Raw genomic sequence first — 27,397 nt, 5'->3', positions numbered from 1 at the left:
CATAAATACCTGTTTGCTGAGGTTTTTTTATATTTTGCTTTTAGGATAATTATAGTAAAAGATTTTCCCAAATTGCCTATCTGCTGTGTTTGAGAGAGTGTCTTTTTTTATCTAAATAGTTATGGCCATACCCCATGAATGTGTCACCTGTTCAGAAGCATGGTCTTAAGTAGCAAATTATCCATAACTGGTTACTTTGGGTGGGGAGACTTCATGAGTGGGGTGATTTACCAGGCCAATGTCTCCTGTGATATTAACATTCATATCAGTATACAGTATGTCTGTGATATTTTTACTTTTGTGCTTTGAGTCCAACGTTATTGCTTAAAATTCTTCGCATTTTGAATGCAATGTGGTCCATTTTGTACATAAATTAGGTCTGAAGGTAGGCAAAAAATTGCAACATACCTTATTCTAAAGTGGAGAGTGTTGGCATGAGAAGAGGGTAAGGAGAACTTCAACGTATTCTGTTTTTAATCAATTCGTCTGTGAATTGGTATCTTCATTCTACCTTGTCATAGTTTAAAAGGTGTGATAAAAACCAACCAGGTTTTCATACAACAGGAGACTGGAGACTCTTGAACAATAAATAAGAGCTTTATTATGGAGCTTTTGCAAAAGGGAATTCTCTGCTCATGGGCAGAGCCACAGAAGACATTTCTCCTAGGAAGGCTGGGGTTTATATACAGTTTCAAATATATACAGTAACTGCCCGTTTCCAGGTTCACAATCTATCCAGCTACACATCACCCTACACAACACCCTACTATTGTAGCATACCATCTGTTTCCTTGTCGTGTTTACCCGTTTCCGTTTCCAGTAATCTCCATCATTAACATGACACTGGACAGCGTGACCTGCCAAATATATGACCTTCATACAAAACAGTACAGAGAATTCTTACATAATATTCTAGTAAATTGTCTTAGGTTAACACAGAGGCCAAAAATGGCATTACCATTGCTTTATATTTTCACAGGTATAATTTTACATATCACAAAAGGTGTCATGTTAGGGGGGAAATAAGAGTGTCAATTAGCATCGGTCTCTTTGGACCATTAGAGATGCACAACCTAATTTACCAGGTTATATGTACCTTCTGAAAGTCTTAACTGTAAACCTTGAGACCTCCAAAAATGGTTGTGTTGTAATTTTAAATGTGGCAGAAATGGACACCATTAAATACAACACTGGAGAGTGATTATTAACTAAATTTAATTCATATGTGATTTAAATTTAGTAGTTTTTCTGGCTGCATTCACGTTTGGGGGGGAGCAGCTTTCATCTTACCACTTGAGAGTTAAGTGAGCTTTGGATCCATTTGAATTATAAAGCACTGAGCAAACAGGTGTGTGAGTGGGCGCTCCACAGAGCACAGCCAATTTCCAGCCGTCTGGAGGGCTTTTTGAAGCCAAAGTTACCTCGGAGGGGCAACTGGAGAGGCAGGGCTGTTCGTCGACTCTACGTGGGCAGCGGTCTGTGTCGAGGGTCGGGAGAAATCCTTCCTGACAGTGGACAGGGAAGAAGACGGCCTGTAATGGCCGGATCGAAGAGCTGACAGCTGGTCAAAGCAAGCGTCAAAGTGGAAGGACAGTGGACCGGACCTGGCTGCAATGAGTTCCGACTTCAACCAAGTGAGTGGAACACACTTAGAGTGAAACACTTAAATTAATGCAAGAGAGCAAGGGGCTTCAGGAAGAAGAAGGGGTGGACTTTCCCCCCCCCATGATAAAAGCATTGAGAGGAATCATGGAGCAGTTTCAGGACCTACAATCAAAGGAAGAGTGGTGGCAGCGGTGGAAAATATTCTTAAAATAAAACTGCGAGTGAAAAAGAGGTGGGAGTGTTGGATAAAAAATAATTTTGTGGAAAAATTGTTTCAGATGACAAGCACTTCGAATCTAACAAATATAGGGACAGGGAGGGAACCAGCCTCCCAGGCATCGTCAACTACCTCTAGCCCATCTAACCAGAGGTCAGTAGAAGATATGATTCAAAGAGAAAGGTCAAACTCATTCAAAGACTTACAGGCTATGCTGCAATCGATGCAGGAAGCCATGACTAGGAACCATGATGAAATGAAGAAAGAGATGAGAGGGGTAAGAAATGATACGGGAGAACTCAAAGAAAAAACGCAAAAGATGGATGAAAAATTTGAAAGTTTTCAACAACAGATTACCAAAAATGAACAGAAGCTACAGGAAATAGAAGAGAGGATGCAGAAAGAAGAAAAAAGAGTAGACGAACGAAGTGATAAATTAATCCAGGCAAACAAGGAATTAAAAACTACAGTAATTTTTCTGGAGTCCGAGAAAGCTGCACATTGCATACGATTCCAGAACATGAGAGAAGAAAAGGGAGAAGATTTACCAGATACCATGGCAGAATCAATAGCAAAGGCACTAGGATCAGAGAAGGAACAGATATTGACAGAAATAGACGAGACCTGTAGGATTCACACAAACTACGCGAGGAGTCATAACCTTCCAAAGGAGGTGCACGTCAGATTAGTGAAGAAATTGATTTGAGACAAAGTGCTCAATAGGACAAGAGATGAGCTGATATTATAAAGGAAAACAACTGGTAGTTCTCAAACAGGTCCCAAGAAGAGTTAGAGAGCTGCATAGGCCGTACCAATTTTTAACATTGTTGATTAAACATAACAATTTCAGATGGTTGACTCCGGAAGGTATACTGGTCACGTGGCAAGAAAAGAGATACAGAGTGGACATAGTGGACTAAGCGGTGGAATTTTACAATCAATATTTTGGTAATGAAGAGGAATCAGAGGAGAGGGAAGTAATAGAAGAAAGAGACCTAAGAGTACTGGCTACAGAAGAAAAGGAACTACAGCTAAAGGAGAGAGAAAAAGAGAAAGGAGAAAGACTAGAGAGCAACGGGAAAAGATCCAAAGAACTGAGAGAGATTAGAACAACAAGGAGTATAAGACCTAGATATAGATAGAGAAATGCAAGGAGAGGTTAAGATCTTATCACTGAATATTAACGGACTGAAGTCCCCCTTGAAAACTAAGAAAACTCTTAATAAACTACAAAGATTGACGTTAGATATAATAGCACTACAAGAAGTCCATATAAAAGAACAACATAATTACTGGAATACCCCAAATTGGGGAAATTATTTGTAGCATTATCACAACAAAAGAAGAGTGGTGTGGTGCTATATATTAAGAAGACAATTCAGGCTAAGCAAATCTACTATGACGAGGAGGGAAGGATTCTGATTGTGGAAATAATACAAAATCAAAAATGTGTTTTATTAGTTGATATCTATGCCCCAAATGGGGGACAAGAACGATTTTACAAAAAACTACATAATGTTATCAGCGACACAGTGTGTGATAATCTTTGCATTTTAGGAGACTTTAACACAATAATAGATAATAAATTGGGTTATAAAAGTAACAAAATAAGGGAGTTAGAAGAATATTACCTAGGTCCTAGGACCTTCTTTAAAATGGTAGAAGAGTTAAATTTGCAGGATACATGGAACCAGGAGAGAAATCAATATACATATTATTCAAACAGACACCAATCATCGTCTAGAATTGACATGGTATGGATGTCGATGGAATTAAACGCTGAAGTAAATGAAGTAGAAATAGATGCAAATCTCTGGACAAATCATAACCCAATGAGGATTAGCTGGAAAGGACAGAAGAAAAACATAAGATGGACTCTAAATCAATCAATTTTGAATGACGAAGAATTTAGACAGACGATGGAAAAGCAAATGGGATTCTTCAATGAAAACAAGAAAGAAGACACATCCCTACAAAATCTATGGGATACAGCGAAAGCATATATGAGGGGAGTTGCTATATCATATATGGCTAAGAAAAATAAAAAGAAGCAGCAACAAAAATGGTTAGAAGAAGAATATAGAAGATTTCAGGTAGAGCTACAAGAGGAACCACAAAAAGGAATCCTAAAACAGCAAATGGACTTAACTAAACTTAAATTGAACATTATTGAAAAAGAGGATCTGGCACAACATATAAAGAGAATGAACCAAAACTTCTTTGAGAATGCAAACCAGGGAGGTGGTTAGCTTATAAATTGAAGAAATAGAAAGAAAAAAAATGGATAAATAAACTGCAAGATGAAAATGGAACCATACACCATCAAAGTGAAGAAACAAATATAATTAAGGACTTTTACAAGAAACTATATAATGACAATACTATATAGAAGAGAAAGCACAACAGAAGAAATAAAAACTATGCTAAATGAAGAAATAGAAATGCCAGAACTAATAGAGGCAATTAAAAAACAAAAGAATAAAACGCCGGGCCCTGATGGGCTACCGGCAGAAATATACAAAGAACTACAAGACATCCTAGGCCAAACATTATTAGAAGTATACAATGTAAGTCCTAATGGAAGCGAAGATACCACCATCATGGGTGGAAACTAACATCATGCTGATCCCAAAAGAAGACGCTGACCTATGATTAATAAAAAGTTACAGGCCCATCTCCCTACTAAATACTGACTACAAAATATTTTCATCAATAATAGCTGAAAGATTGAAAAGATTATTGAATGAGTTTATACATGTTGATCAAAATGGTTTTCTTCCCAAAAGACAAATAAGAAATAATATGAGAACAATTCTAGACATAATGGAATACTATGAAATACACAGTGAGAAACAAGTGGCATTATTGTTCCTTGATGCCCAAAAGGTGTTTGATAATGTGAAATGGAAATTTATGTTACGACAATTAAGACATATGGATTTTGGTGATAAATATATAAACATGTTCATGGCAATATATTCGAAACAGGAAGCTAAAGTAATAGCGAATAGCGAGGTGACACAAAATTGTACAATCCAGAAAGGTACAAGGCAAGGCTGTCCATTATCTCTGTTATTGTTTATCCTAACATTGGAAATACGAGGATTATTTGGAAAGTTGAGAGAATTAAAGGACTGGAAATTAAAGAAAAGTTTAAAACTACAAGCCTTCGCAGATGACCTAGTGTTTATTTTAAAGGAACCATTGCAATCAGTCTTGAGATTTATGGAGGAATTGGAGGAATATGGTGAAGTAGCTGGATTAAAAATAAACAAGGAAAAAATCAAAATGATAGTCAAGAACATGACAAACAAAAAGAAGGATGAATTGACAAAATGAATAAATATCCAGACAGTGAAAAAAGTGAAGTATCTAGAAATCTATTTAACTACAAGGTGTATAACAGTTAAAGAGGATAATTATAGTAAACTAACAAATCAAAGCTGGATCTAGAAAGATGGAAGAAACTGCAACTCTCTTTAATGGACAGAATAGCAATAAAAATGAATATTCTGCCAAATATATTTTTATTTCAAAACATTACCTATAAAACTAGAGAAGAAATATTTTGAGAAATTGAATAAAACGATGTGGAAATTTATATGGCAAGGAAAGAAACTGAGAATTAAATTGAAACTATTACAAGAATCAAAAGAGAACGAAGGGCTTGGCTTGTCTGACTGGAAACTGTATTACCAAGCTGCAGCACTTACATGGACAAAAGAGTGGATAACCTTAAGGAATAGGAGATTGCTAACATTGGAGGGCCAAGATATTCCATTAGAATGGCATGCATTCCTTTGGTATGGAAAAAACATGGCACGTCAATATTTTCAAAGGCATTACATAAGACATGCTCTACTGGCGGTATGGAACAAAAACAACAAAACTATATGAAAATACCAGTCTGGCTCTCCACTTTGGAAGCGTATTTACACCCAAATCTTATAAATATGGCAAAAATTGTCTCATACAAGGACATATTAAATGAAAAAGGGGAATTGAAAACTAGACAAAAATTAAAAGAACAAGGGGTGGAATTGGAGTGGTGGTCATACCTACAAATACAATTACGCTACATGCAGGATGTGAAAATGTGGGGTATTAATACAGTAATACACTACAATACTAGATAAATTATTAGTGGGGACTGATGTTAAATTGATAAAGATAATATATAAATATGTACTAGTTTACAAAATGGAGGAAGAACAAGTTAAAGAGACAATGGTGATATGGGCCAAAAACTTTGGATACAATATTGAATTGGAGAGGTGGCAAAAACTTTGGGAAAGAAATAGGAAATTAACATTGGCCACATACAAAGATAATTTATATAAAATGTTTTACAGGTGGCATCTTCCTCCAGCTAGATTGGCTAAAATGTTTAGTAATACATCCTCAAAATGCTGGAAATGCAAACAACTACCAGGTACATACTACCACATGTGGTAGACTTGCAAAAAAGGGAATTTTGGTGATAGATACAGAGGTTGTTAGAAAAAACGGTTGGACAATGTTTAGAATTCAAACCAGAATTAATTTTGCTAGGAATTATAACAGAGGGATATAGTAAGGGATCAATATATTTAATATTACACATTCTGACAGCAGCGAGAATGGTACACGCCCAGCAATGGAAAAGTGAAAATATACCATCAGAAAGGGAGATAATAAAAATACTGGTTTGTGCAGAATCGGATAGATTAATGTTAGAACTAAAAAATAAAAAGGAGACAGAATATTACAATATATGTAACAGATTCTACCAATGGTTGAAATCGAAAGGTGGGAGTTGGAACATGAAATAACTAGGCCAAATAGACCTGGAATATGATACTATATATGCACAAAAATGAATATATTGGTCAAGAATAACTGTACAAAACTAGCATTGTATAAATAGTATATACGCTATTTGTTCTTTACTTTAGTGTGTATGGCGAAGGAAATGCCAGGATGGTCACACTGATATTTTTATATGTAAATAATTAAAAAATATAACAAAAAAAAAAGAATTTTAAAGCACTGAATGTCATGGCTCCAACTAACGAACTCAAGCAAATCAGAACTCTGAGACTAGAATCTTCCTCAAAGAACTTCTTTATTGAGTACATCATATCGGCACGATCAATTGTAAAACCAATTCTAAATATTCCTTGTGGTTTCGGCATAATTAAAATAGTAAATGGTCCCCTCCCCAGGTATCACCAGTCACATTGTCCAATTAGGTTAATTGGTGGGCTCATTAGGTACTCCCCTCCTCCTTCATCTGACACCTGGTTCCCACGAGATAGAATCGGTGTGTCTGGCAATGCATCCCAGCCTCTCACACACACACACCCGCAATACAGTGTGGCAACTGAAAACCAAGAAAATGGCTTCTGCCAGGTTCGGTTTGAAGTTGACAGTCGGATTTCCCCTAGTGAGTGAGAAGTACCTGGAAAATATCAAGTACAGATAGATTAACTCCCTACTAGCCACCCCTCCCATCACCAGGTTGTTCCTTTGGCTTCTGGGGTTTTTTTCATGAAATTTCTGGACCAGCTTATCTGCTCTTAGGTCTTTACTCTTCACCCAGCTTCTGACGGGGTAACCCTTCCACTGCACTAGGTATTTCAGCCTTCCCTTATATAGTCTAGAGTCTAGGGTGCTTTTTACTTCATAGTGGGTTTCCCTTTCCACTACAATAGGATCTGGGGCTACCCAAGCTACTGGTCTCAGCTCTGATCCTATTACTGGCTTCAATAACCTACTGTGGAAAACTGGATGCACTTTCCCTTGCAGACATGGGAGTTTCAGCTCCACTGTGACTGGGTTGATGATCTTCATGATGGGGAAAGGTCCTAGAAATTTGGGGCCCAGTTTTTTACAAGGCAACTTTAGTTTCAGGTATTTGGTAGAGAGGTAGACTTTCTCTCCTATATGAAACGGCCTCTGGGGGGAATTGCTTTTTGTCTGCTTGTTCTTTTTGGGTTACTGTGGCTTTTGTTAATGCTCGGTTCACATTTCCCCAAGCACTCTGCAGTAAGTCTACCCATTCTGTCAGACTCACTGATGAAGGGGGCTCCTGAGGGTACTCAGGCATGGGGACCAACTCTACCCCTGTGGCTACCTTGAAAGGAGTAAGCCCTGTCCTGCTGTGCATGGCATTGTTGTACGCCACCTCGGCAAAAGGCAGTAGATCTGGCCAATTGGTTTACTGGTACTTGACATAGCACAGTGATGGCTAACCTTTTCCGCACTGAGTGCCCAAAGTGCACACGTGCACACCCCCAAAATGCAATGCGTGTGCATCCCCTGTGCATGTGCACTCCCTGCACATGTGCTCCGCCCCCCCACATGCGCGGCAGAGACCCGAAGACCAGCTGGCTGGTGGGAGGCATGTGTGCATGCACTGTGGAGCTGAGCTGGGGTGACGGCTCGCGTGCCACCTTTGGCACACATGCCATAGGTTCACCATCATGGACATAGCATCTCAAGTACTGTTCCACCATTACGTTCGCTCGTTACACCGCCCCATTGGTACTTGGATTAAAAGCTGAACTTAACCCCTGGGAAGACCCAATTAGCCTGAACTCCCTCCAGAATTTGGCTGTAAATTGAACCCCTCTATCTGATATTCTCTTTGGGACTCCATGCAATCAGTAAATATGTTTCAGAAACAGTTTTGCAAGCTTGTGGGCTGAAGGAAGACCTGGGCAGGCTATAAAATGAGCCTGCTTGGAGAAAAGATAAATCACTGTCCAAATTACAGTGTTTCCCCCCACTTTCTGAGAGTTCCACTATAAAGTCCATTGCTATCTCCTCCCACGGTTGGGATGGCTTGGCTACTTGTTGTAACAGTCCAGGAGGTTTCCCTGGCCATTTTTTCATTGCGGCACACACCTCACAGCATTTTACATAGCTTTCAATGTCCTCCTTCATTCCTGGTCACCAAAACTCTCCTCACCAGGTGCCAAACTTTTAAAAATCCAAAGTGGCCGGCTTGCTTGGCATTGTGACTTCTCTGCAGGATCTGGACCCAGAGGGTGCTGGGGATGTACAGTTTGGGCCCTTTCCATGCCAACCCGTCCCTGGAGGTCAGGAGCTGTTTGTTGTCTCTAAACCAGGGATCAGCCTGCAACTTGGCTCTGAACTTATGGGTCAGTTCGGCCCTGGGCTCAGTCAGCTGTTTCCAAGTTTGCTACTTCGTAGTCACCTGTGCTGCCTTTTGAGCGAGGGGAATGATGGCATTGACTACTTGTGATTGCTTTTGTATTGTGGCATCCGGGATAGGGCATCAGCCAGGAAGTTCTTCCCCCTGGGATGTACTTCAAAGTGAAATCAAACTGGTTAAAGTACTGCGCCCACCAAACTTGTCTGGGTGAGAGCTTCCACAGGGTCCTAAGTGCCTCCAGATTTTTCTGATCAGTCCATACTTCAAACGGCACTTTGCTCCCTTCTAGAAAGTGGTGCCAGATTAATAATGCCCAGCGGATGGCAAAAGCCTCCTTCTGCCACACCGCCCAACGCCTTTCAGGGTCAGTGAATTTTCTGGAGGTGTATGCGCATGGTTGCAGGTTTCCCTCCCAATTTTTCTGGATGAGAGCCACGCCCACGGCTACATCACTAGCATCAGCCTGGATAACAAATGGCTCCTCAGGGTTAGGGTGTCTTAGGACCAGTTCCTCTGCAAACAGCCGCTTGAGCTTCTCAAATACCTCCTGGCATTCCATGGTCCACTCTAGCAGTTGGCCAGCCCGAGGCTTGACTTCCCCTTTTCCTGTCTTTAGCAGTTCGGTGATTGGCAGGGCTTTCTTGGCAAAAGAGGGAATGAACTGCCGGTAGAAGTTTGTGAACCCCAGAAAGCTTTGCAGTTGCTTGCAGGTTCAAGCAGGCTACCACTCCAGGGTGGCTTTTACTGTTCCTGGATCCATCTCCACCCCTTTGCTTGACACCCAGTACCCCAGGTAGTAAATGTGGGTCTTGTGAAACTCGCATTTAGACAATTTAACGTACAGGTTTGCGGCCAGGAGGGTTTTTTTAAAATTAATTTTATTTATTTTCAAAATACATACAAAATTTACATTTTAACATTTCTGTGTCAAGCGTTACTTATATACTTAAATACAATATTATCAATTCTTTTCCATATCAAATCTTATTTCTCTTATCTAACCATGTATATAACATTTCCAAAACCTCATAGAACTCAGACTCCTCTTTACCTTTTAGTTTTCTCATCATTCTGTCCATCTCGGCACAATCAAGTATTTTATTTATTATATTTTCTGAAGGTACATCATCTATTTTCCAGCTTTGGGCGTAAGCAATTCTTGCCGCTGTCAATATATGTTGTACGATGTATTGGATATGTTTCTTTGGGTTTCCTTTAATCATCCCTAGCAAAAAAGCTTCTGGCTTAAATTCAATATGGTACTCTGTAATTTCTCTTATCCATTTTTTCAGTTTTTCCCCAGCATTTTTTAACTTTGGGGCATTGCCACCACATATGATAATATGTTCCATCTGTGAGCTTACATTTCCAGCATTGGGGTTTCATATTTGGATATATTTTGGTCAATCTCGTTGGTGTCAAATGCCATCTATAAAATATCTTTATTAAATTTTCTTTATATGCTGTTGATAACGTTAATTTGCAGTTCTTAGTCCAATTTCTCTCCCAATCTTCTAGCTGTATGCTATGACCTACGTTTTGTGCCCAGGCAATCATTGGGCCCTTAACTACTTCTTCCTCCATTTGTACTTGGAGTAATTATTTATAATTATATAAATTATATATAATTATATATATATATAAATTATATATAATTATATATAAGTTCTAGTGATAATTTTTTCTTCTTTACCAATTAAGATTTGGTCTAATTTTGGGGGTTCCCTTTCTATTCCAAATTCCTCCATATCTTTTTTATGTCTAGTTTTTATCTGCATATATGGCCAACAATCCACAATTATATCCTGTTCTTTTAATTTTTCCATTGTTTTTAAATTCCCCTGATTATCCAATAATTCCTTATATCTAATCTTCTTTTTGTTCTCTGTTGTATTGGGGTAAATTACCGCTTCTGTTGGTGACACCCAATCTGGTAATTTAATGTAATGCTTCTTCCTTAATTTTTCCCATATTGTTATTAATGAATCTCTAATTTGATGACGATAAAAATATGAATGGATCCTTTCCCGTTTGTCCCACAAAAAGGCATGCCATCCTCTATGGAGATCATGCCCCTCTAATATTAATATCCTCTTATTATTTGAATTTATCCAATCTTTAATCCAGAGCAGTGCCGCTGCCTGATGGTATAGTTCCCATTTTGGGAGTCCTAGGCCACCTCTACTTCTATTGTCTTGTAGCATTTTTATATTAATACGTGCTTTCTTTCCTAACCAAATAAATTTAAGCACCGTTCTATTCAAGTCTTCAAAGAATTTTTGGTCCAGTTTTATGGGAATTGTCTGAAAAAAGTATAAGAATTTTGGTAGTATGTTCATTTTTATTGTGGCAATTCTGCCCATCAGTGATATTTGCAACTTTTTCCAGCTCCCTAAATCTTTCTTGCATTGTGACATCAATTTCTTGTAATTATCTTCCTTTATAGTCAAACATCAACCTGTAAGCCATATCCCTAAATATTTAATCTTTTTCTCCACTTGTAGTCCTAATTCTCTTTCTAATCCCCTTTTTTGTTTTTCTGTTAAATTTTTTACTAACATTTTTGTTTTTTCTTTATTAACTTTTAGTCCTGCCACTAATCCATATTGTTCAATTTCCCTTAACAAATTTGTCTGTTTCCATTGGTTCCTCAATAAAAAACACTAAATCATCCGCGAATGCTTGGGTTTTGTATTCTTGATTTTTAATATTTAATCCTTTTATTTCCTTGTTTTGCCTTATTTTGGTTAGAAGCACTTCTATTGTTAATATAAAAAGTAGAGGTGACATAGGACATCCTTGTCGTACTCCTTTTTGGATTTCAAATGTTTCGGTACAATCTCCGTTTACCATCACTAGCTTTTTGCATATATTGTCCTAATCATATTTTCAAATTTAGTTCCAAATCTCATGTTTTTAATTTGTTGGATCAAGAACTGCCAATTAAGGTTATCAAATGCCTTCTGTGTGTCCAGAAAGATTAGTGCTACCTGTTTCCCAGGGTGTGCTTCATAATATTCTAAAATGTCCCAAACTATTCTTATATTGTTTCTAATTTGTCTTGTTGACAAAAAACAGTTCTGGTCTGGATGCATTATTTCATTTAGCACTAAGTTCAAACTTTCTGCCATTATAGAAGTAAAGATTTTATAGTTGGCATTTAACAGCGAGATTGGCCTGTAATTTTTGATATGTTTATGATCTGTACTCTCTTTTGGGATAAGAGAAATGTAAGCTTCGGCCAGGAGTTGTTGTTTTTTTTGAGTACCTGGCAGACCAGTTTGACATGTTCCTCCATTAATTCAGGAAAGATGATGTCGTCTAAGTAAACTAGAACCCCCTTATACAGGTGATCATGCAGCACCTCGTTAATCAACTGCAAGAATATGGTGGCCCCCTAGAGCCCGAAAGGCATAACCTTGAACTAGAAACTCTCCAGCGGGCAATTAAATGCAGTCTTCCATTCTTCCCTGCCTTTAATTTTCACTCTATAGTATGCCTCTCTCAGGTCCAACTTGGTGAAGATCTTTCCCTTTGCGAGGTGGGCCAGCATGTCCTTCATTAAGGGGAGAGGGTACATATTCTCCACGCACAGGCTGTTTATCCCCCTAAAATCAATGCATAATCTTGTCATCCCATCCTCCTTTTCTTTTCTTTGAATAGTACAGGGGCCGTCGTGGGGTTTCACCAGCTGAATGAAATCCCTGGCTAGCTTTTTGTTGATGTACTCCCTTGGCTCCTTCATCTCCCTTGGGGCCATGGAATACACCTTTGGCTTAGGAAGTTTCACTCCCGGCAAGATCTCGATTGCACAGTTGGGGGAGGGGCAACACGTCACATTCTTTCTCACTGAGCACCTCTGCTAGGTCCTGGTACTCTTTGGGGATGAACTGGGTCCTCGGCGGCTGCTCTGCCGCAGCTTTCAGACACTCGTTCTCTTCAATTCTCCCTCTGTACTGGACAGCTCCCCTCTCAGGGCCGCTTTGAGGGTGGAGAGGGCCTTTCCCTAGTTTCATTTTCCTCTTGCCACCTTCTCATCATATTGTCGGGCCCTGTTTTTCCAGCCAGGACCATCTCAGAATTACTGCTTCAGTCATTTTTGGGACTATCACGAAAGGAATAGTCTCCCAATGCTGGCCCATCTCTAATCACACTGGGTTAAGTGCATTGTGGGGGACCTTCCTATTAGCGATCTATAAACCTGCTCAAACCTCATGGCTATGGGGCAGCTTCTTCACATGGATCCCCAGTCTTAGCAGTGTTGGTAGGCAAATTTGGCACCGGGTGCAGCCTGAGTATCAACATTCCAACCAAACTCTCCATCTCAATTCAGCACTCGGAGACAAAGTCCATCCAAGTAAGAATTTATTAGAGAAGTCATGTTGCACACCTGGGAAAACCCGAATCTGAAATCCCGCGTTTTCCCCTGCTAAATTAAACTCACATCCAACCCCCTTACGGATGACCCTTAAGTCTCACACTCTAATCCACCTCCATTATGAACTCCCGCCAAGTCCAGTCACTCCCCTCCAAACTCCAGCAACTCGGTCTTGAGCTCTGGTGAAAGAATGTTATTATGGCTATCCTCCTTTCTCACTTTACTTTCATTCCCACGGTCACCCATCCTCCCTTGTGGCAGCCCCAAATCCGATTCAAGATGGATGGGTAGCTGACAGGCTGCTTCCCCTCAAGCAATAACCTCCTGAAATGAAACAAGTAACACGGGGTTAGAAATAATGCAATTAATCACCTCTTCCTTTCCCAGGGGGACCCTTTGGCTTATCAGGAAATTTTTCATGAAATTGCTTCACTCTGCTTTTACATCCCAACTTTTTACCCAAGTGGCTTCAGACAAAGGGTACCCCTTACACTGAATTAAATATTGTAATCACCCTCTATGCAATCTAGAATCAAGAATCTTCTTTATCTCATAATGTTCTTCCCCCTGGACCAGTATTGGTTTGGGTGCTGGTCGATCGCCGAGTCTTACTTGAGAAGTAACAGACGGCTTTAATAAGCTACTATGGAAAACGGGATGCACTTTTCCCAGTAAGCGAGGGAGACTCAGCTCCACAGTTACTGGGTTGATAACTCTCACTATAGGGAATGGACCTAAGAACTTAGGACCTAGCTTCTTTGTAGGCAATCTCAGCCTAAGATATTTTGTCGACAGGTAGACGCTGTCGTCCACTTTGAAAGGGACTTGTGGTGATCGGTGTTTGTCCGCTTAGTGTTTGTATTTCTCAGCTGCCTGGGCAAGAGTGTGTTTGGTATACTCCCACCCCTTCCATAAAGAGTCCATCCATTCAGCTAAGGACATCAAGGTGGGAGGCTCTTTAGGCAGTTCAGGCATTGGCACAAAGTCCATTCTGCTGGTAACCTGGAACAGGGTTAAGCCGGTGCTACTATGGACTGCGTTATTATAAACCACCTCAGCAAATTGCAGCAGCTTGGCCCAATTGTCTTGTTGGTAGTCCATATAACACCTCAGGTACTGTTCCACCATCACGTTGGTCCGTTCCGTGGCCCCATTTGTATTTGGATGGAAAGCCGAATTCAACCCTTGTGAGAACCCGACGGACCGTAGGAACTCCCTCCAGAACTTCGCAGTGAAATGTACTCCTTGATCCAAGATGATTCGCCGCGGCACTCCATGTAGCCTATAAATCTGCTTGATGAACATTTTCACCAATTTCTTGGCTGAAGGTAATCCAGAACAAGCAGTAAAATGTGCTTGTTTAGAGAAGAGGTCAATTACTATCAATTTAACTGTATTTCTTCCATTTTCTGGAAGTTCTACAATAAAGTCCATTGCTATTTCCTCCCAGGGGTGGCTGGGATCAGCTACAGGTTGGAGCAGACCTGGCGGTTTCCCAGGTCGCATTTTCATTGCTGCACAAGTAGAGCAGTTTTTGACACAATCTTCTACATCGGCTTTCATCTTTGGACAGAATCGACGCTGCGTCAGATGGAGGGTTTTTAAGAACCCAAAGTGTCCAGCTAGCCTCGTGGCAGCATCCTAGCACTTTCAGTCTTAGGCTGGCAGGGACGTACAATTTGGGACCTTTCCAGGCTAAACCATCTCTCATCGTCAGGAGATTCAGGTTGTCCTTCAACCATTGATCTGCAGGGATAGCTGCGTTCAACTCTGCTGAGATTGGATTGGTTGTGGATTCTCCCCAATTCCAAGCTTGGCTTCGGGTAGTGACTTGCGCTGCTGGTTGAGCTTGAGGCACCACCGCATGTACTGCTTTTTCTCATTTACTGTTAAACTGAGGCTTTCTTGATAATGCGTCAGCTAATTTGTTTTCACCTTGGATGTGCTTCAGTTCACAATTGAAGCGTTTGAAATATTGTGCCCAGCGGATTTGTTTTGGGGACAGTTTTCGAGGCGTTTTTAGCGCCTCTAAGTTCTTGTGGACAGTCCAGACTTCAAAAGGCTCCTTCCCCCCCTTCCAAAAAGTATCTCCATGAGAGGAGGGCCCAACAAACTATGAAAGCCTCCTTCTCCCAGATGGCCTAACGCCGTTCTGTGTCTGTCAATTTTTTGGACACATAGGTGCAAGGCTGTAATTGACCCATCAAATTCCTCTGTAGGAGTACAGCAGCAACGGCGACATCACTGGTGTCTGCCTGCACTACAAAGGGTTTGTTTGGATCGGGGTGCAATAGGATTGGTTTCTTAGAGAAAAGTCCCTTTAGTTCTTCAAACGCCCGCTGGCATTCGAGGGTCCAGTTCAGTGGATGGTTGGGTTTTGGTTTGGGGTCAGCCCCTTTTGTTTTCAATAGGTCAGTTAATGGCAACGCTATTTCAGCGAAAGAGGGAATAAACTGGCGGTAAAAGTTTGCAAACCCCAGGAAACTTTGTAGTTTTTGGGTGCAAGGGGGTTTGCCAATCAAGTACTGCTTTGACTTTGGATGGATCCATTTCAATCCCTTCATTGGACACTCGGTAGCCTAGATCAGGGGTTGCCAACCTTTTGGACCTCAGGGACCACCAAACTCATAGTTTTAAATCCCGAGGACCACTAATATGATTTTTTTTAAAAAATAACATATTTAATACAAATTTTTTATTTTTTATATTGAATATAAGTTTCATATTAAAAATTATGTGTGTGTGTGTGCTTATAACAAAATTAAAAATGCTTAATTATAACTGGGGCAGAGCAAAAGGAAAGGAGGGGCCTTTCTCATCCTTTGGGGGGAAAGAGGGAGGATTTAATACTGCTGGGATTCAAAAGAAGCCACATGGTGCCTGGAGGCTGGGACGGTCTGGATGGCTCCTCCTCAAACGGAAGAAGAGTAGAGCGCCCCCCCCCCATCTGTTCTCCTGTCATTTTATATCTCCCCCAGGTCAGAGGAAACCTCTCCTTCCTTTGCCAGGTGTGGCTGCCTGGAGTTGGGGGAGGGAAGGAGGGCCGGGCTAGAAGCCTCCCCCCACCTGCACCTTGCAAAGAGACAGAAGAGCAGGCATGTGTGTGTGTGTGTGTGCGCGTGTCTGAGCTGAGGGGTCTCGGGCAACTGCCACTGGGAGAAGCAGAGGCAGAAAGGGGGCTTTGCTCTCCTTGTGGGACAGCACCCCTCGGCCACCCCTCCAAGGGCTTCTCAGCAGGCAGCTGCCTGCAGAAGGACTGCCACCCTTGGTGATTAATTGGGGGTAGGGGAGGGGGAGAAAGTGGGGGCTCCTTTCAGATCCCGGGTGGAGGATTGAGAGAGCTCAGATCTGTAGCTGAGGAAAAGCTGCTGGGGCTCTTCCAGCCTCACCTGGAGGCAGGCAAGGAAAGGTGTCCCTGGGGGCACTTCGCTCGCTTTAGTGTTGCTGTCAAACCAAGCCACAGCCAGGGATATTTGGGGGCAGGGGGGAAGAGACAGCATCTCCCGCATTACCAAGGGAGGAAAGGAGGCGAAACAAAGCTCATTCTTTCACTGAGACCTACAAAACGCCAACTAACCAGCTCCCACACATGGTGACGGCAGCAACAGCAGTCCCCTCCCCCAGTGCCCACTGTCAGCTCTCCCCATTAATTCTCCAGCTTTGGATTGCTCCCGCCCCTCTCTCCTTCCTCCCCCTCACGCCCACCTGAAAGCAGGGAAGGAAAGGGACATGGAGGTGTGCACATCTCTCGGCTCCTCCAGCCCTCACTGCCTCTCCCAACATTGAAGCCTCGGAGACGCAGACAAAGCTGCCACAGCGGTAGCGCCTGAGTTGCCTTAGCGTGCTTGGTTAGTTCATAATCGCCCTACCCGGAGAAGGAGGTGCTGGAGGAGGAGGCAGCAGTAGTGGAGAAGCAAGCCAGGCCTTAAAAGACCTGGGAAGAAAGGCAGCAGCTGCTGCTTGTGCTTCTGCCGGATGGCTGCAGCAAGTACCCGTCGCTGCCAGTGCCGAGAGGCGAGCATGCTAAGGTAACTCGGGCGCTACCGCTTTGCCTGTATCTCCAAGGCTTCAATGTTGGGAGAGACAGCGAGGGCTGGAGGAGCTGAGAGATGCGCACAGCTCTGTGTCCCTCTCCTTGCCTGCCTCCAGGTGGGCACAGGGGGGGGAAGGAGAGAGAGAGAGGCGGGAACAATTCAAAGCTGGAGAATTAATGTGGAGAGCTGACAGCAGGTGCTGGGGGAGGGGACTCTTGTTGATGCCACCGCCATGCTGGTTGGCGCGTGCATCTCAGGGACCTAACTCCAGGGTCCCTCGAAGAGCCGGGAGGTGGGAGAACTGCGCAGCCCTGATTAATTGCTTTCGGGGGCCATTTCTTCTGCGGCCCACTGCACTGGCCTAGATAGTCCAGTGAGTTTTCATGGAACTCACATTTTGATAGTTTGACATACAGTTTGGCATCGAGGAGTTTTCTAAACACTTGCTGCACCAGTTTTACATGCTCCTCCATGGTAAAAAGTGAAGATGAGAATGTCATCTAAAACTAGGACCCCTTTATAGATATGCTCATGTAGTACCTCATTTATCAGTTGCACAAACACCACGGGGGCTCCCTGAAGTCCAAAAGACATCACTTTGAAATGAAAACTGCCAAGCGGGCAATTGGATGCAGTTTTCCATTCATCGCCCACTCTTATTCGGACTCAACAGTACGCCTCTGGCAGATCCAGTTTGGTAAAAAATTTGCCTTTTGCCAAATAGTTTATCAGGTCCTTCATTAGAGGGAGCGGGTAGGTGTTTTGTACACAGACTGCGTTTATCCCACAAAAATCAATGCAAAGTCTCATCCCCCCATCTTTCTTTTCTTTAAACAACACCAGGGCAGCGACTCGTGAATTTGCTGGTTGGATGAACCCTCTGGCTAAATTGGAGTCCATGTATTTTCTCAGTTCATCCATCTCCCTTGGGGACATTGAGTATGTTAAGCCTGGATTCCCCAATGGGTGTTAAGGAAAACAAACCAAACAGAACGTGCAGCGAAGTCAGATAGGAAGACAGGTAAATGTGTGAGATAAGTTTTCTAGTTAACACGCAGTAAAAATACAGATACGCTTGTGCTATCAAAATTATAGTTTATTCCATTTAAGAATTATAGCATAGTCAAAATAAACAGTCCATTAGTCATATACCAAATTCAGTCAAGTCTTGTCGAGGATACTCTAATTGCAAAGTCCGTGTCGAATAGCCAGTGTCAGTACACATATAATAAATCTGTCCAAAACTTATCTTCTCTCCGTTGAGAAATATCTTCAAAGTAATCCAACACTTCTTCTCCTCCCCGATCCAGCAAGAATGCAGTCTTCAATAAGCCAGCCAGTAAGAGCCAGAGAGTGCCTTGCTGCTTATATAGTACTTTTTACAGCTGCACCCTTAATTACATTCCTTTAGCTTAAAGTCACATACACTTTATCTGACAAACCATGATTCATCATTTTATTATCTTTACCCAAAACAGTTAGGGTAAACAATGTTATCCCTAACATTCTCCCTTTTGGGTAATAATAATAATATTACAATAATATAACCATTTACACCTTTAAATCATAATTGTCACAACTCTCTTTAAATTTTACAACACCTTGTGCTTTTGTAAACTGGTCTGCAATATTTTCTTCCGTCATGCAGTACTCAAGTTTAATTAGACCATTTTTTACAGATTCTCTAACATTTAAGTATCTTAAATCAGTATGCTTTGATCTAGTCTTTACAGCAATATTAGTAGCTAATTGTATAGCTGCCTGGTTGTCCTCGTATACAATAATAGAATCTTTAACAGTTATACCCATGTCTAATAATAACTGTTTGTACAGAATTAAGTCAGTGCATAGTAATGACAGACATGAAAATTCTGCTTCCATCGTTGACAAGCTAATATGCTGTTGCCTGATTGACCTCCACCCTATTAAAGTCTTACCAAATAATATAGCCATCCCAGATGTTGATTTTCTAGTGTTTATGTCAGTTGCAAAACTTGCATCTGCATAGGCACTAAGATTCAAATCACCTTTTGGCTCTAGATACAATGCATGGTGCATTGTTCCTTTAAGATATCTTAAAATTCTCTTTAATGCTTGCCAATGACATTGATGTGGATCATTATTATATCGTGCCAGCTGATTAATACTATAAGCTATATCTGGCCTTGACCAATTGCTTATATATGATAAGCTACCAATCAAAGATTGATATATGGTCTTATCAAATTTGGGACTTTGAGCATCCATTTTGCAAATTTCCTGACTCATTGGAGTCTTTGCAGGCTTACAAAGTTCCATTTTATACAATTTAATTAATTGGCAAATTTTATCCTCTTGTGATATCTTAAATCCTTTTGTGGTTTTATTAATTGTCAATCCTAGATACTTTTTAATTTCACCTAAATGCTTTAATTTTATCCTTTTGGCTAATATTGAAATAATCTCAGTAGCTTCATTATTGGTCTTAGTAATCAAAGCAATATCATCTGTAAATAATAACAATAATGACACCGTTCCATTATTTTCTCTTTTAAACATACATGGATCTGCTAAACCAGATTTAAACCCTATATTGTTTAATTCTTTCACAATATATTGGTTCCATTCATAGCCAGATTGTTTCAATCCATATAAACTCTTCTTGAGTTTCCAACAATCATTGTTATTTACTTTATTATCTTTTATACCAACTGGTTTTTTCAAATATATTGTATGCTGCAATGGTGCATGCAGATATGCAGTTTCTACGTCTAAATGGTTAACTATATAATTCTTCTTAGCTGCCCATACTAAAGCGGCTCTTAAAGTTGTAGCCTTAAGATTTGGTGCAAATACCTCATCATAATCATATGTATTTTGGTTAAATCCTTGTGCTACTAACCTAGCCTTATAAATTACTTTCCCATTATTTCCATTCTTTACTTTGAATATCCATTTGCACCCAATGGATTTTTCTCCTGGAGGTAATTTTGTTTCTTCATAAACCTTCATTTCCTTTAATGAATTTAACTCTTTTTCCATTGCCTTTTGCCAATTCTCCTGATCCTTAGCAGGATACATCTTAAGTTCATCTATGCTAGTAGGAACTTTATTTACTTGGCAAACAATACTTGCCTGATATCTTTCAGGTGGTTTAGTTATACATGTTGTGCGTCTAGGTATAACTGGACTTACAGATGGACTTTCCTTTATTTCCTGTTCTTGACTATTTATTTCTTCTTGATCAATTATTTCCTCTTGATCTGATTCTATTTGCTCTTCATGGATTTCTTCTTTAATTGGACTTTTCTTATAACTAGTGTTTTCTTTCTGCCTCTTGTAGTGTTCTATAATAACATCATTATCTGAATCCTGCTCTAATCTATTCCATCCTATATGTTCTAGGAATTGTGCACTAGCACTGCAGTATACTCTAGATGTACCTGGTTCCCAGAATCTATAAGATCTATGGTTTGCTTGATATCCAACAAAAATTAATTTTTAGCTCTACGTTGTCCTTTGTGCCTGAGTTGTGTAGGGATATGCACCCATGCTGGTGCACCAAATGTGTGAATATAACTCAAATCAGGTTTCCTACCATGCCACAGAGTGAATGGTAATTCACCTGTTGTTGAATTAACAACATTGTTTAATATGTGATTCCCACATTATAGCTTCTCCCCACAAATTGTCAGGTAATCCAGAATCAGATAACATTGTCCTTCCCATTGATTGCAGTGTTTGACCTCGTCTCTATAAATGCATTATGTTGAGGCCTATATGGTGCAGACTTTTTATGTTGAATACCTGCCATTCTAAGTCTATTCTGGAATTTATTATTTGTAAATTCCGCACCATTATCTGTTATAAGAGTTACTAATTTCTTTTTAGTTTTTCTCTCTGCAAATTTTAACCAATTAAAGAAATTTGTATACGTTTCAGTTTTCTCTTCATTAAAAACAGAAACCATACCTAGAATAGTGGTCCATTATGCTTAATATGTATCTAGCACCACCTACACTTGGCTTTTTAGGACCTATTATATCGGCAAATACTACCTCTAAAGGCTCTTTGGTAGTAAATCCATCAAATCTATTTGCCGGTATAACTTTGCTTTTGTTTTGATTACAAGCAGAACATTGCAAATACTTATTACAAGGTTTCAAACTTATTCCTTTAGATAGTTGAACAGTTCTCTTAATCATTTTAAAATTTAAATGACCTAACCTTGATTGTAACAAGTGAATACATTCATTATGAGGTTTTTATTTTTCATAAACTGTGTTAGCCACCTCTAAACCATTATCATTTAACACATATAAGTCACCTCTTAACGTTGCAGTAATTTTCTTACCTTCTTTTTCAATTAAACAAGTATCTCCCCCTAAAGGTAACTATGTATCCTAATCTAACCAACATTCTAATTGAAAGCAAATTAAATTTAAGTTGAGGTACATATAACATTTTTATGTTCTCATTTATACTAGAACAATGAGCTATACCTTGACCTTTTGCCTTCATTTTCCATCCGTTTGCCAATGAGATATGTTGTGAACTCATGGACATTTTTACAAATTTTTGTTATCATTTGTAATACAGTGGGGCACCACTGTCAACCACCCATAAATTATTTTTACAACTCCATTACTATGCATTGCTAACTCATAATTCTTATTTCTTCTTTGATGGCTTACAGCATTCTGGCTTGCATTCTGGCGCTTTGGTTTCTTACAAAATCTTGCAAAATGTCCTCTCCCTCCACAATTAAAACACTTTTTAATTGCGAATGCAGTAGGAGATTCATTATTTTCCTTGTGAGGTTGCTCCCTCCTTAACTGATCTCTTTCAAGCCTTCTGGCCTCTTCAATCAATCTGCCAGTGATATCAGTTAAAGTTAGGCTTTCTTTAGGCCAGTGATCCCCAACCTTTTTTACGCCGCTGCCCGGTACCGGCATCAGCTGGGCGCAGCGACCAGTGCACCGGCATCAGCTGGGCGCGCCATCTTTTGATGAAAAGCGTGCTTCCGGTGAGCTTTCTACCGGAAAAGCTCACCGGAGCGCTGGCGCCGCCATCTTTTTGATGAAAACGTGCTTCCGGTGAGCTTTCTACCGGAAAAGCTCACGAGCGCTGGCGCCGCCATCTTTTTTTTATGAAAACGTGCTTCCGGTGAGCTTTATACCGGAAAAGCTCACCGGAAGCACTTTCATCAAAAAGATGGCGGCGCCAACAACTCAGCGGCCCGGTAGGAGTTGTTCATGGACCGGTCCGGTCCGTGGACCAGTGGTTGGGGACCCTGCTTTGAGGCAATATTTCAAGGGAAGTTACGTAGTCATCAAAACTTTCGTCTAATGAAGATAGAATTATGTAGACCTGGTGTAGTTCAGAGAAAATTAACTCCTTCTCATGAAGTTCTTGGAAAATGCCTTTCATAGTATTCAAATGACTCAGCATATCACCATTCTTTTGGAGATACGTGCGGAAAAGCTTCCGTGTTAGATTTATGTGAGCACCAACGTTATCTCGGACATAAATCCTCCTCAGTTTTTTGCCAACACCCAACAGCAGTTTGTTCTCCGCGTATATGAACAAGCTGCTGATCAGTTAATGATAGTCCTATGATGCAAAGTGCTTGCTCATTTTTCTGTTTAAATTCTTCTATCTTTTTACTATCTTCCTCATCTTCAGGATCCCATTCTTCTACGTTTGGTGGATTTTCAATTATGTTCCACAGACCTTCTCTTCGTAGAAGTAGACTACATTTCATAGACCATGAAACATAGTTTGTTCCATCCAGCTTGGATATAAGGGACAAACTTTGTAGACTGACTTGTGCCATGTTTCACTATATGGATATAAAAATATAATTGATAAAACAGCTGTCTGTTTACTGTAACGTGTAACAACACAAAATCTCACTTTTTTACATAAACCTGTTTTTATCCAAGTTAAACTGACTTTGCAGTCTCTCTGGGCCCATAACCAGTGTTAAGCCTGGATTCCCCAATGGGTGTTAAGGAAAACAAACCAAACAGAACGTGCAGCGAAGTCAGATAGGAAGACAGGTAAATGTGTGAGATAAGTTTTCTAGTTAACACGCAGTAAAAATACAGATACGCTTGTGCTATCAAAATTATAGTTTATTCCATTTAAGAATTATAGCATAGTCAAAATAAACAGTCCATTAGTCATATACCAAATTCAGTCAAGTCTTGTCGAGGATACTCTAATTGCAAAGTCCGTGTCGAATAGCCAGTGTCAGTACACATATAATAAATCTGTCCAAAGTTTATCTTCTCTCCGTTGAGAAATATCTTCAAAGTAATCCAACACTTCTTCTCCTCCCCGATCCAGCAAGAATGCAGTCTTCAATAAGCCAGCCAGTAAGAGCCAGAGAGTGCCTTGCTGCTTATATAGTACTTTTACAGCTGCACCCTTAATTACATTCCTTTAGCTTAAAGTCACATACACTTTATCTGACAAACCATGATTCATCATTTTATTATCTTTACCCAAAACAGTTAGGGTAAACAATGTTATCCCTAACAGAGTACATCTTTGATTTGGGCAGTTTTGCCCCGGGGATGAATTCAGTGGCACAGTCCCTTACTGATGACCCTCAAGTCACACTCTCCAATCCAACTCCCGCCAAGTCCAGTCACTCCCCACCAAACTCCAGCGACTTGGTCTTGAGCTCTGGCGAAAGAATGTTGTTGTAGCTATCCTCTCTTCTCTCTTTACTTTCATTCCCACGGTCACCCATCCTCCCTTGTGGCAGCCCCAAATCTGATTCAAGATGGATGGGAGTCTGACACTGAGTCTATTAGGCCATCCACGTCTCCCCAGACTCCTGACTTTGGCACCACAATTCTCATGGGGATGGCGAAGGGACAGATGGCTTCACTTACCATCGGGTTGCTTTCACCCTCATCCTCGCTGTTGTAGGGGTTAGGTTGCTGGTCCCCTTTGGTTGGAGGTCCCTCTCCCTCGTTTGATGGAGGAGAGACTGCAAGGGCCTGGCGTGCCAAACTTCTGCTTTCCCTTCCACTGTAGCTTTTTTGGCTTTATCAAGGCGGGTGGCTTGCTCCTTGGCTGGGGGGCGGGTACTAGGCATTTGGCTGCTTGATGACCCTGCTGGCCTCATTGGAAGCATTTGGTGGGACCCCTAGTTGAGGTGGTGGGAGAGCTAGTGGACATAGTTGTGGCAGGCCGCAGTCCGGACTGGCACTGTCAGGATTTTGGCAGTTACCCCAATTAAATTATGAGTCTCAAGCCAAACTTCCAAAACTTCAAAAGGATTTATTGGGAGTTAACATGTCCAGCACTGCCTGGGTGTAGCTGACTCTGAGACACATAATTCATTGTCACCCTTGACCCTGGTTTTCCCCCACCCCCTGGGTGTATCATAATTCATATTCTCCAATGAGACACATCCATAGCCAAGAGTCATCACTAATGTTTCTCCCATGGCAGAAACGTCAGCCACCTAGTTACTATCTTTGAAAAACTATGGAATGCACTTTCGCTTTCCAAGCTGCTGCACTTTCAAACCCCTTTCCTCCCTCCCTTTCTGTTGGCAACTCTAAAAAGACCATAGAAATATGAGTTGACAGGCGCCTCTTCTTGCTCCACTTCAGTTTTGGCTTTGGAGTGTCGTTCTTCCTACACTGCTTTAGCACTAGCACTATGGCTGCCCAGTACCATTCATGGATTCATTCGGGGATTCCCTGGTAGATGCAGGCCTGGAGCAGTTCTCAGTCCAGGCTCTCCTTGAAGTGGTAGACCAGTAGCTGCTCCGGCCACTGCCTCAGCTTGCCAGTGACCCTGCAGAACTCCTGGATGTATTCTTTCGCTGGCCGGCCCTTCTGCTTCAAGTCTCAGATCTCTGCCTCAGTTTGCAGGACTCATCCTCGAATCTGCCCACTGACCAACGCTTGGCCAGCTGGCTGCACTCCATCAGCTGGGGCTGTTCTAGGTTTGGCAGCAGCCTCCCCTTTCTTCTCCATCTCGGAATCTTCCCTGAGTCTTCTCTGTCCTCCCGACCTGACCAGGTAGGCATCTGGGGCTCAAGACCCTGGAGGGTTGCCCTTTTTTCAGAGCAAAATTTTAAGATAGTTGGTTAAATGTCATGGCTCCAACTAACGAACCCAAGCAAATCAGAACTCTGAGACTAGAATCTTCCTCAAAGAACTTCTTTATTGGGTACATCATATCAGCACGATCAATTGTAAAACCAATTCTAAATATTCCTTGCGGTTTCAGCATAATTAAAATAGTAAATAGTGTCACCAGTCACATTGTCCAATTAGGTTAATTGGCGGGTTTCTTAGGTACTCCCCTTCTTCATTCCCTGCCCCCCCCCTCCCCCAGTGTGGCAACTGAGAACCAAGAAAACGGCTTTTGCCAGGTTTGGTTTGAAGTTGACACTGAATCTGACATTATTTCCTATATTATCTAGGAACTTATAGTAGTAGGTTAATCAAGCTCAGCAGACTATTCGCAGTTACCACTTGGTAACATGAATCATAAACCTGTTGGCATATGTTCATTATAAAGTGGCTTTTGCTATTTTGTTTATTCAAGGCAAGAGACAAAAAGGTCTGCAAATTGCAATTGTGATTCATGTTGTTTGAATATTGTAGGAGGAAAGTTGCCTTACAGTGGCTTGTGTACATTCAGATTGAGCTGATGAGTCACCAGTTCATTGTTTTGCTTTTAGTGATCATGCTGCATATGTAAAATTTAGAAACTTGAAATATTTATCTCATTTGTAAAGCTGCCTGAATCAGTGATGACTCTGGGAAGAGTACAATATTAAAAACAAATTAACAACAATAGAACAAAAATAGTAAATATCCTGAGAAAATAAAACCAACCCCTTCTCAACCATACCGCATATCCCTAAGGGACTTGACACTCAACATAATGCAAGGCCTTGGGGCAGAGCCTGGCTTTATTGGCTAGTGATAGCAATAGGAATAGACTTATATACCTGTCTATAGTGCTTTACAGTACGCTCTGAGCAGATTACAGTGTTAGCATCTTGCCCCCAACCATCTGGGTCCTCATTTTACCAACCTCGGAAAGATGGAAGACTGAGTCAACCTCAAGCCCTGTCAGGATCAAACTCCAGAATGTGGGCAGTATTAGCCTGCAATACTGCATTCTAACCACTGCACAGGTATAGGACAACTCAGCATGCCCAGCTCACTGCTGCCAAGCCGCTGCAGGACAACTCACGGTGGGTGGCTGGAGGGAAAGTGGGTCAGGCAAGAGAGTGAGTGGGCAGAGCAGTGGCAGCAACCTGGAGCTTTCCATTTTCACACCCACTACAGCCAAGCTCTGAGCCGAAGAGGCCAGGGACAGCAGTGGTGGTGGTGGGCGGGGAGGGAAGCAGGGAGGTGGCAGTGGCCAGGGCCATCCCATTTTCACACACACACCACCGGCCCCGCTGTCCCCGGCCTTTTCGGTCCAGAGCTCACTGCAGCAGTGAGGGTTGTGAAAATGGGGCTACCCTGCCCTGCCTACCTCTTCGGCTTGGGGCATGGCAGCAGTGGTGGCAGTGGTGTGAAAATGGAAAGCCCCCATCACCCACCCTGTCCATCGTTGCTGCCGCTTTCCCTGCCACCACCGCCATCCCCGTCCTCTTCATCCTGAAGCCACTCAGCAGCGAGGGGTGTGAAAATGGGAAGCCGCTGCCCTGCACTCTGCCCACCCACTTCCCCACCCAGCTCTCCCTCCAGCCATCTGCGGTGAGTTGTCCCTGCAGCGAGTTGGCAGCGCTGAGTTGGTAGAGGCAACTCAGCAATGGCGATCTGGCTGTGCCAAAGTGTCCCATTTCGCCACTGAGCCACCAGGGTTCTTCCATTGTGCAACCAGGGCTCTGGGCTCATTTGAATGAGACCAGGTGTCAACTTGTCGGACCCCTGACACCAGGGTAAGAGGAACATGAATTTCCAGGATGATGCTGTGCCAGAAGGTAGGTGCTACAACACAGAAGGTGCCCTTCCTGGTTCCCATCAGATGAC

The 27,397-nt window shown here is 41.6% G+C and overlaps 1 protein-coding gene across 1 annotated transcript in view; it reads left to right on the top strand.

Annotated features, from left to right (window-relative positions):
* LOC113427456 (NEDD8-conjugating enzyme Ubc12-like) overlaps positions 1-27,397 on the top strand; it is a 57,848-nt gene that overhangs the window by 2,581 nt on the left and 27,870 nt on the right. The gene's annotated exons all lie outside the window — the stretch shown is intronic.

This window comes from Notechis scutatus, chromosome Z (genome assembly GCF_049901735.1).
Source record: "Notechis scutatus isolate UNSWTSFEM ecotype Mainland chromosome Z, rNotScu1.2, whole genome shotgun sequence".
Classification (NCBI taxonomy): domain Eukaryota; kingdom Metazoa; phylum Chordata; class Lepidosauria; order Squamata; family Elapidae; genus Notechis; species Notechis scutatus.
Note: the sequence above shows the minus strand (reverse complement) of the source record. Positions and strands in the feature narration are given on the sequence as shown.